This window comes from Wyeomyia smithii, chromosome 2, assembly GCF_029784165.1.
Source record: "Wyeomyia smithii strain HCP4-BCI-WySm-NY-G18 chromosome 2, ASM2978416v1, whole genome shotgun sequence".
Classification (NCBI taxonomy): domain Eukaryota; kingdom Metazoa; phylum Arthropoda; class Insecta; order Diptera; family Culicidae; genus Wyeomyia; species Wyeomyia smithii.
Window position 1 is genome coordinate 113599424 of NC_073695.1, and position 12210 is coordinate 113611633.

Consider the following 12210-nt stretch of genomic DNA (forward strand, 5'->3'; position numbering starts at 1 on the left):
TATAAGGATCTCTGTGAATTCATAGCATCCAGAGACGTGGCCTTCGCTGATTTCGTCAACAACAATTCAGTGTTTTCGGGAACATCCGCTTCCATTCAGAACGAGCTTATAGAAGTCATTGGATCTTTTATGATTGAAGAAATCTTCCGGGAAGTGCAAAATGCTGAATTTATTTCTGTGATGGTCGATGAAACCACTGATGTTGCGAGAAAATCTCAGTTGGCTACGACTTTTCGATATTGTTTGAAAGATGGTAAGTAAAATTAATAGTATTTTTTGTGTAATGAAAAGGATTGAGTTGAAATGCATTGTTATCTTTGTGAAACCCGTCTGTAGGTACGCCCGTTGAAAGATTCGTGGATTTGTGTGATGTAAGCAACGACAAAACCGCTGTAGCCCTTGCCAGAGAAGTAGTTTCGTTGTTGGAAAAATTCAGCGTGACCCCTGAAAAATTGGTAGCACAGACATACGATGGATCTCATGTTATGTCGGGTGTTGCTGGCGGAACGCAAGCGATCGTCAAAAAATTATACCGTGATGCCGACTACATACATTGTAAGGCCCATGTTTTAAATCTTGTTTTGCTGCACGCTTGCAACTACCAAGATACAAGAAAGTTTCTCACTACACTGTCTACACTGGCTTCGTTCTTTACTCAAAGTCCTAAAAGAGATTCAGAATTGAAAAACTACATCCAGCGTAAAATTCCAAACGTTTGTAAAGTGAAGTGGGCACTTATACATCCAGAATGGTTAATATTGTAGAAGCTCACTATTCTGAACTAACCACGTGTTTGGGCGAAATGTATCTCGGAAACGTTAAATGGGACGGCGAAACTTGTTCCCTAGCAAGGGGGTTACACAGTTTCATGCTTGAATTTGACACCATCTTTTATTTGAAAGTATTTTCGGCAGTATTTTCGTTCACTGATATTTTGTATCAAACTCTTCAAACGAAGGAACTTGACTACATTGAATGCGGCAAAAGCGTGAGAAATACTCGTGAAAACATTAGTAATTTACAGACGGACAAGAAGTACAAAGCGATCTGGCAGGAATGCTTGGAAATTACTGGTGAAACATACGACGGAAATCGATACGACCAATACTTCAAGAAATATAACGCAGTGATCACACGTATAATTTCTGAATTTGACCAACGTTTTGCTGACTTAAACAAGCGGAGCTATTTGAGTTTGCTGGACTGTTCTAAGTTTAGCGGATATTGCGAGCAGTTCCCTAAGGATTTGGTTGATGCTATCTGTTCTCGGTACACTGGTTTTGACAAAGTGAAACTGGGAAACGAACTTAAAGTTTTCTACTCAAAAGAGGAATTTTCGGGAAAAAAAGTACCGGAAATCATGCAGATCCTAATGGAAAAAAACCTTGAAGACATCTTCTCGGAGATTTCACGCCTTGTCCGATTGGTCTTGACGCTCCCTTCCACAACAGCATCAGTCGAAAGAAGCTTCTCAATCCTGAGAAGACTCAAATCATATCTACGATCAACGATGGGAGACAATAGGCTAAAATGGCTTATGCTGATGGCTGTTGAAAGTTCTTTGCTACACGAATTACAACATCAGAGTGGTTTCAGTGATGAAATAATTGATAGATTCGCCCGTAGAGCGGATCGTAGAATTCCGCTGCTGTACAAATGAATGCTAAATTGAGAATTTCTAAGAATAAATCTGGTGTTTGAAGACGATAAATAAATTTGATTCTTTTTATGACAGCTAATGATAGATTTTCAGAAAATATGAATACTAAATCAGATAAATGCAATGCATGTGTTTTATTATGTACATTTCTGGCGATGGCCACTGGGGAAGGAGGAGGGGAGGGGGTAGGTGTTTGTATGGGACAACCTTGAGTGCACAGTCAATATCCAAATCCACGAGACGCCACTGCCTTCTAGTGAAGGAGGTAGTCGTTCGCTGCCTTCGGCTGCATACTTGACTGCCTTCCCTTACTGAAGGCCCGAATACGCACACGGCATGACAACGCCTTCTTGAAGAAAATTGATAGTACATTCTTGAAACCTTCCAGCGTGCCTTCTAGCATCTACCGCCTTTCACTCGTCTACACAAAAGGCGCTTTCACGCCGTCTCGAACCCCGCCGTGTGCTAACCTTCTTGTCATGCCACCCAATTCATGTTTGTTTATGTTTGCTGGAAGAAAAAATAAAGTAACTCACTTCTAGAATTACCAGCAAGCGGAAAATGATACAACACGGTGTTGCCAGCGCCTTCGCCAACGAAGGCGACACAAGACCGTGAGTAAGGCACGATGCACAAGACCGTGAGGAAGTCACGATGCACGATGCGGCACGAGGTTTTGAGAAGGTACTGACAATTATAACCAGGAAGGCGTTGCCACGCCGTGTGTGTATTCGGGCCTTAAGTACACCGGAAAAACATTCAGAACAAGTGAATATCGATTTTGCTGATAACGGAAATAAGTTCGAAAACATAGCACGGGAAGAAGTAGTAGGAATCGAGTTTGACCATCCAGAGTATGTTTGCTTTCTTCATTTTTATGGTGTATATTCAACAGTTCATATATTCTAGATCCACCGTGCTTTGTGATTTAAACCATCCCAGTTTTGAAATTCAAAACTACACTCAAGAGCGAGGAATTCTTGTTGTCGATGACCTCACCGAAACACAACTGCTATATCTCTCTGGGCTAACTCGAACGCAATTCGATTTCATATATGAAATCTGTATCGACCGTCAAACGAAATGGTGCTTCTATGCACTACCGTTAAAAGAACAACTGCTTCTTACTTTTATAAAAACCGACATGCTTGGGAGTATGCAGCACTATCGATTCTGTTCAAAATTTCAGCTTGCAGTGCTGGAAATATTTTTATATTCTGGATGAGCTTGTTGTATGACCGATTAGAGACGATGGACTTTTGGAGCTTAAGATCTCGGTGTGAAAACGAATACGTTGCCATATTGGATTGCACGGAAATCCCAATCGAAAAACCATCGTCTCCGGATTTGCAACAGGTTACATTTTCCAAATATAAGAACACGAATACTTTCAAGGTGCTGGTTGCCATAGATGAACAATGCACTGTAATATTTGTCAGTGATGCTTATGGTGGTTCTGTATCAGATAACCGGATTGTCGTGCTCTCTGGAATCATTGATCTACTTGTTGAAGGTGATCATATTTTGGCTGATCGTGGCTTCGAGCGAACAGACCGACTTTCTTCCAAAGGGATAATCCTCAATCGACCACCGAATAAGAAGGGAGCCCAGCTCAACGAAGAAGATGTGTTCAAAACTCGTGCTATTGCTTCAAGACGAATCGATGTTGAACGTGTTATTGGTTACGCAAAAACTTACAAAATAATTTTTCAAAAAGTGAAGCACTCGCATCTTTTCCATACATGGACAAAATAATCAAAATCTTATTCAAGCTCACCAACTTTAGACCACCAATTTTAAAGGTATCGAATGATCGTTTTGCTATTTGTTAATTATTAAGCACAGTTGAGCTTACCATCTTTGTTATAAGAAATAAAAATAACTAGGTACTTCTTAAGATCGGATACAATAATGTTTTTTTTTTTGTTTAATACAAACAAATTGCTATTTCCTCTACACATTATGATTTCTTGAAGCACAAGCGATAGCAGACTTTACTGTAATGTCTCAATATCTTCTGTACAGTTTATTCATTATCATTTAGGTTGTCAGCAAGATTTGATGATGGCTTGGCGTAAGAGTGCTCCTTGAAATAATTAGTCATATGCTGGACATATCGATTTCTATGCACCGTCATTCGAAGTCCACGGTTTATGGAACTGTTGAGCATTTTTCTTGTAAGATCGCTTCAAGGTAAAGCCGTAATCTCAGGAAACCGATTTGATCGAGCCTGTTTGTATAGTTCATTAATGGGACTATGCATTATTGATCGATCAGTGTTTTTGGGAGGACGATGCCAGGTTCGTAATACTTCCGTGCCAGTTTGATTTTGCTTCAGATTACCTGGAAAAAATAAAACATAAAAATGACAAAACATGCAATTACTATTTAAAAGGTTTCTAGCCAACCCATAAAAAAATATTGATTGAAAAACTTTGTTTTATTTTTATACAACTTTTTTAAAAATATCGGGGAACGATACCCTACAACTTGTCCATAAATTGCAAAATAGGCAAGGCAATGCAATAGGTAGGCAAGAAATTTCAAGATACATACCAGTCCAAGCTAAATCTTTCAAAGCTATCATCAATGCTCTTAAATGCTTGCAGGCTGCTGAATTACCCCGTCCAGCGGAGCATTCACATGTAGCTTTCGAAATAGAATGACTGTTATGTTCCAGTTTCATCCAGTACATAGTACTCTTTCGCATGGTTGCAGCACAATATCCGAAAAAAGTAGTTTCGTCAACCTGTAAGGAATTGGTACAGTGGATGTAAGTGGTTAAATTTTGCCTATATTCACAAATTGGTTTTTATTATTTTTACCTGAGAATATGTAACGTTTCGAAGAAAAGCGGCCTTTTTCAAAAGCTTTTCGTTGAAAAATCCTTGACGAGCAGATCTGGAGAAAAAATAAGACCAGACTTGGTTATTATTCAACCAGTCAAGAGACAGCCGCACGCCGTGTCAGAGTAAGCTTTTTATGCAACTTCAATGCACCTCGGATTTTTCTTCACCAAAAGATAGTTTAGGGTCCAAGCTTTCAAATGAAAGTGGTTTTCGAATATTCTATCGGGAAAAATTTAAATAAAACGAGTTTAAATTTTTTCCTAATGTTTCGACAATTTTTGCCCATTTATGGAGACACTAGTTTTATTGAAATTCATGGTATGGTTAAATTATAAGCAATGTTTGTGTGTGTGTGTGTGTGTGTGAGAGAGGAGAGAAAGAAAGAAAGAAAGAAAGATAGATATAAAAAAAGCATAAGATCGCTAAAACTTGCAATGATTGTTTAGTTCTAATAGGACCTGAAAAAGTGCATAAATGCAACGTACACTGTTACAAAACCTTTCGATGCTGGCTGGGAACAGATGATCAATCCATGGTAAGTTTCACTAATTTTAGAGGAAATTCTAGAGACACTTTTTTTCTTAAGAGTGCCCACTTGATTTGTTCAGGGGAGTTTAAGGCAACTTAATTGTCGTATTTCAAAAACATATTTTAAAAAAATAAAAGAAAACTGAAATGACCTTTTACCAAATTTAAATTGAATTTGGGTTTCTATTATTTTTTTAGAATCTCGAATTCTATTCCGCCAATACTATTTGATAAAATTTTAAACTAAAACTCATGTTTTCTTTATCTCACAGTCACTTCTTTATTTCTAAAAATATGCAAAGTTGCTTTGGGTAGTAAGGCCTACACACTCATAAAGGTTTGTTGAATTTTGATAGGGTGCTGCCAACGTCTGATCGAGCTGGCACAAAATCCTTCACAACTTTTGTTCGAATTTTGCACAACAAATGTGTGAATTGTGTAATGAAAATTTGAACAATGAATACATTTACATAGATCGAAACAGGAATTTATACCATATCCAACAAAATCGTGATGTTTTGGTAAACTTGGTTTCAAGCGCACGATCAGTTTAGGGACACTCAAAAAACCGTGGTTTATTTTCGTGAGCTGATTCATGGTTTTACCAAACCTAATCCCTTCTTTATTGCTATGCTTCGCAACAGAGCGTGTATATGGATATCGCAAATTCATCAATTATTTTTGCGAAAGCTGGTTGGCTTAAGGATATCCAGTAACTCCGAAGATTCTAAGATACTATAAAACTTAATGTAACCGAGTTTTGCTTTGCAGCAAATGAAGAACTTGGACGGGGTTCGGAATACACTATTGATATTATTCACCCTGATTCTGCTAAAACATGGATGAATCATTAAGTTCCTAAAACGCATGAAAGATATCAGCAGGACATCATACAACAACTAAAATCAGTGTGCAAATATGGAAAATAACCAACACTGCAAGTGTATATATTATTTTCGCCATCACTTTATATGGGACCACAGTAAAAAAAAACACATTATCATAAAAATTTTGTATTATTCTTTTCCTATCGATAAAAATCATATTGTACACACTACTACACTACACAGATTTCTCCTTATTCACCCCCCCCCCTTCTCACTCTCTCTGTCATCTACACATACACACACACATACAGACACTGTTTATATCGTTACAATACCAAATGTTGCAATGTATTCAGCGTCCCCGTATACGGGCAAAAATGATGGAAAAAGTGAAAAAATTCAAACTTATTTTATTTTAGTTTTCCCCGATGGTATATTTTAAAACCATTTTCATTTGAAAGCTTGGACCCTAAACCAACTTTTGGTGAAGAAAAATCCGAGGTGCATTGAAGTTGCAAAGTAAGCCGTTTCTGACACGGCGTGAGCCGCAAACGTTCACACAAGCATGGTACTCTTCAACATCCGTGAACTCCGTAGAATCAATAGGTTGGACTATAGTTACTGGTTTAATTTTTGTTGAGTTGAGCTTAAACTGTCGATGCCATTTGATCCTGAAAAACAGAGCAATGCGTTAGGGGCCGTTCAATAATTACGTAAGCAAGTAGGGAGGGAGGGGGGTTGTGCGATTTTCTTACGCTATCTTACAGGGGAGGGAGGGGGTTGAATTGATTATCTTACATAAGAAAAACATTGTTGATGGAACTATTCAAAAAACCATGTTCATGAAAGTGTGGACGGTAAAAATTATAAAAAAAATTACGGAAGGCCGATTAACTCGAGTTAGAGATAGAAAAGGAAAAGAAGTATTGTGCTTGCTTGAGGATGATAAAACTATAATAGAAATCTATATCTAGTATATATAGTAAGATCTTACTAGGGGGGAGGGGGGGTATCAAAAAATCTTACGATGTCTTACAAGGGGGGAGGGGGGTTTGAAAAAGTGAAAAAAAAATGCTTACGTAATTATTGAACGCCTCCTTAGATGGCATAAGAATAAAAGCTTCACTGTTTGTAGAGTGAAGGCGTTAGTTTTTGCCAGGGTACTGTTTAAAAATAAATCAACTTAAAATGAACTTTCAAGAGCCAACATACAGTTAACTGAATTCACGACGTGAAACGTATTATTTAATGCACTGATTCTTTAGGAGTGACGAGAAGTGGTCCTCTGGCAAAAATCAGCTCTGCGTAGTCTCTTCAAAAACAAAAATTTCTTACCTCTGTTCTAACTGTGCCTTCTAACCACATAGAGAAATACCTCTCTGTTGCGCTACGGTACGTAGATCTTGGATGGATGAAGATAAGTCTTCTGTTGTATGTTCTAAAACAATACAGGCTATCACAACAGCTAATCGTTTGAAGCGTTTCATGGAGGACAACATAAGTCTATGGAAATCTCATACGACAAAAGTTATTTGTAGAATTTATCAACTTACCTGTATCATAAGTAACAATTGTTTGGTTTTTGGTAAGGGAACTTCTCCAGGTTGACGGTTGTTTCCTACGACGGGTTTTATGGTGTTTTTTTTTTTTTTTGTGTAGCATCGCAAAGCTTGCTGGAAATCAGTGCCGCTTTTTGGGTCTGAACCCGATCTTCTGAAGATTTAGTTCGTTTCGCTGGAAGCAGGCTTTTTAGTCGAGCCCTAATCGTTAACGGTTTTTTCCCGCTTCCGTTCTGGTTTTTTGCTCAATGCGGGTTGCTTCTTCCCGATCGAGTTACTTCTACCACTACTGACATCCTCTTGTGCGATCCGGGATTTCGCCGAATGCGGATTTCCTAGTTTGGATCTGGTTGCTTCCATAACAAATTGCACTACACTATTATTCCGCGGTTGCACTCACATTCTTAATTCGGGTGATTTTTTATTCACTTATTTAAAACTGGTATCGAGCAGATGCTAAACAAAAACAAAGTAACTGTCAACCGAAACTTCGACCACTTAGCTCCCGCATCATTATGAACTGTTGTCAAAATTAACATCACGGGCTCATGGACAAATGGTAGTAAGACTCAATGGAGTTGTATACGAAAAACAAGTTTCTTAGTAAAAATAGGTTGCACTTAATAAAAGTAAGTACTAGAAATATAGAATAGTGTATTAAAAAGGTGATTAATAGCTGTTTTCCGATCGATAAGCAAAATGCTCGTAGAAATTTCGATTTTACTACCAGTGGTAGTACAGCGCCATCTCTTAGCATTCCACATTTTTTCGGGTGTCCTATTATAAACGAAAGGTCAGTTGACAAACCGGTGTGTAATTTTGCTAATATGCATACGATGTGGATTTGATCGTGCTCGTTGGTGATAAAAATGGCTTTAAATTTAACAAAACAATACGGAACAATACGGAAGCACAAATAAGGACGAGAAGAAAATTGTTTCATGATGCTTGGTTAAACAGAAGTGGAAGCGTGAAGCTCGAGCTATTGAAACAAAGAGAAAAAAGCAGTTTCACCACGCTGTGATTTTCAAAAGCGAGTCCTGTCACCTGTCTTGTAAATATATAGATAAAGAAACAAGATCCCGTTTTAACAACGAATATTGGAAGAAAACTATTGTTGAGCAGAAGAGTTTCATCCGGGGACATGTTCAAAGAGTTGAGGTTAAGAGACGACTTTTAAACTCGGAAGGACATCGCAAAGTATTGACCTATAAATACCATCTTCCGGACTTTTAGCCAATCCCGATGAGTGTATTTATGTACAACACACTTTCGAAAGTTGGACGAAACAAAGTACAGTAACTGCCACAGGTTGAAACATATTGCATATTTGTCAACTTTTCAATTATTTTGAATATTATCCAAAATAGTTCCACATTTGCTGCCTACCCAGATATATATTTTCACAATCGGCTTGGTGTTTACCATCACGAGAAACTGTTTTCTCGATTTTGGTAGAAATGGCATACAAACCTATTTTTGAATTATGGGCCGCGTTATACCGTGCATGGCATATGTCTTTCAGTCTAAACGGAAAGACTGCTGCTGCTGCTATGATGTAAACGTCCGACGCAGCTTCCGCTAGTAAAATGATTTGTTTGAGCCAAAGTAAGGTATTGTATAGCCCAAAGTGTACGTTCAAAGATTATTATGTTTTAATATTCTGTCGGCCGTGCCAGGGAAAGCATTATTGAATCGTATGAATGCATGCAGCTCAGTTCTGATTGGTCGAAATATGCTTGAAACGCAGGCTTGACAACTTTTAATGGTACAATAGTATCGCTTATCGTTTTTCTAATCGGTTGTTGCAAGAACGAAAAAATCCATTGAAAACTAACCAAGGGATAAGCATTTAAATTTGAACATGATTCAATTTCCTGTTATGAATTTTGATTTCAATTCATACCTCTAAAGACTTTTCTCAAAGACGTAGCACTATATAATAAATCTGAACATCGAGGGCTCTGGTCAGGAAGCGGGCTTGAATCCTAAAGACCTTAGGCTGACCAGATTCCATTTATATTTGTTTTCTAAATTATTTACTAAATTTAATTCTATTGTTTCCTTATACTCTATAACAATGTTCTTTCCGAAAATCGATTATGTGATTTTTGAAAATAAAAGCTCGGAAAAAATCACAAATAAAATAACCGTTGACTCGTAGACAAATTATTGTTTGACTTTATAGCCAATTTCGTAAGGTTTCCTATATACAGAAGAGTTGTTTCCCCAACACAGACATCAGAAAAGTAGAGGAAAAGATTGCAAATATACTTTCATCGGATAGCAGCGTTAGCCAAATGGCATTCTATTTGAACGAAGCTCTCGCTGCGGTTGATGTTTTGTAACATTTTCGTTCTGAGAAATACATTCCAAATTAAAGTGAATAAAGCAAAAGCCCAAACAATTATCTGTAAGCATCGCCAAATCACCGAAGTTCTCCACCAGTAACTTGTCGTATCATAATGGGACACGCGAAAAAGATGACGTTGTAGTGGTAATGGTTGTAAAATCGAAATTTCCACGAGCAATTTGCTTAATGGCCGGAAAAATTGCTATTAGTTACCCTGTTTTTATATTATTCTAACTTCTTAGTACTTACTTTTACTATATGCAATCTATTTTTATCAAAAAACTTGATTTTCCTATATAACTCCTTTGACTCATTGAGGACTGGCAACAAGGCCCGCTGAGTGTTGTGCGAGTTTTATCTCTACGTGAAGTTTGACTAATTTATGCTGTTTTCCCTCAAATAAAATTAGTATATTTAGTGAGTTTCAAAGTTACATAGTTGCTGGTTACCGGAACAGTGGAAAAAAGAGTGAATAGGACATTTTAAGCAAGCTAAGCAACATTTTATTCTCAAAATTTGTTGTTTGTTTTGGAGTCGGTTATTCGAGACGCACAATAAACACCGACGAATAAAGTACGCTCGCAGCGCCGTCTGTTAGCGGATAGAAAAGCGAGACCGTAGAGGTGTGCATAAAAACGTTGCACATATAATTCACTCATATTCTGCTTATATTTTCCACTCATATTATGCATATTTTCCACTCATATTATTGCGGGCGCGTTAGGCAATCCCATTTTACCATTTTACGAACTGCTAAGGTAGCATACACGGTATTTGCTGTTCAATATTTTCTATGAAAATATTATTCATGAATTTAAATCTGAACCGTCTCGTAAAATGGTTTCTGTTTCGCTCAACCTGTGAATCGTCACATCACGGTGCTCCTATATGTCCACTTTTTGCCGATAACGTTCGTGGTTTTGGTAGATGCGTTTAGATGACTTTAGCCGATGGATAGTCGTAGAAAAGAGCGACACGTCTGTGCAAGCGTTGCAATGTTTTTGTAATAACCTATTTCAATTCATGTTTTCAGCCGCTGAATGGAGCACAACAACAACTATTGATATATCATGAATGAGTCTAGAAAAAGATCAACAATTTTTTTGGGAGCACAATATAACGGACACTTTTTACATGTTTTTCGAATTCGTTTTTATTATTATTGTTTTGTGTTTTCCACGTTAAAAGTTTGAAAATTTCAGCTATAAAAGGCAGTCAACCGAGATCTTCATTACATACCTCTTGTTGTACTTTATAATTCATTTTTATTAATCTCACATTATACATGATCATATTTACGATGTTTGGATGACCTTATCAATGGTTGCGCTGCAATGTCGTAATAACTTATTCCAATAATTGTTTTCAGCCGCCGAAAGCAGCACAATAACTACTATTGAAATGTCTAATATATGTTCATCTATTCTATTTTATCACAACATGACGGAAAATTACCATATATTTTTCGAATCTATTTTTAATATATCTTTTGCGTTTTCTGCGGTGAAAATTCAAATTTTTAAGCTATTGAAGGCAGCCAACCGGGATCTTTTTTACATGTCATAGTACTTCTTATTGTATGTAAGAATTCATCTTTATTAATCTCACTTTATATGTATATGATCAAATTTATATTGTTATATTGATCCAATTAAATTATCACTTATCAAAGTGAATTCTGATAAAAAACCCTCCCCATTAACAAAAATTTCTTTCCGTGGTCTTTGTAAGGATGCAGAGGTTAACTCGGTCTCTAACAAAGCAAAGACTACATTCTAACATTCCTTTCTTATTGTAGGTTTCGTCCGTCACTGGCACAACTCGAAATTTCTAGCTCCAAGAGAAACGGGATTGAAAAGTTGGAATTTAAAATTAACCATGAGCAAGTTCAAATCTATTTTTACTATCTTTGGAGCATGTTTCAGGTCATGAAATCATGAATGTTGTTTTCCGACAGAATCATGACCTATGACTCATGATATCATGACGTCAATCCCGAATATCATGAGCTATGAAAAGCGTTTTCAAGAATGTGACTCATGGCTATTATAAGCGTAACACATCGCTGTCGCATGGACTCATAGAATCATGAGTTATGACTCATGATACCATGGGTTGGACTCTGAACATCATGAGCTACTCAGAGCGTTTTTATACATACGACTAATGACTGCTAAAAACGTAACACATATCTGTCAAACTGTGCGCCGGTATATTCAGTGATTGCAAGTTTAGAAACCGTGATTAATACCGTAGGTGGACTAGCGTATTTCATGTGCAAAACAAGGTTTTCGCGAGTGAACGTGTTGATAAAACATAAGACGAGTGTCCGGTTGCATAAACTTACTCAACACAGTATTATCAAGTGCGGTTGAAATTGAAACAACTGTGGCAGAGAACATACGATTGCTGCTAGAATTGATGGATAAGAAGC

At 37.3% G+C, this 12210-nt stretch overlaps 2 pseudogenes; one reads left to right on the forward strand and one right to left on the reverse strand.

Moving 5' to 3' along the window:
• The first annotated feature begins 2314 nt into the window (after positions 1–2314).
• On the forward strand, positions 2315–3492 carry LOC129719826 (uncharacterized; annotated as a pseudogene).
• Positions 3493–3676: 184 nt separating this feature from the next.
• Positions 3677–7351, reverse strand: LOC129719827 (uncharacterized; annotated as a pseudogene).
• Between the last annotated feature and the right edge of the window lie 4859 nt (positions 7352–12210).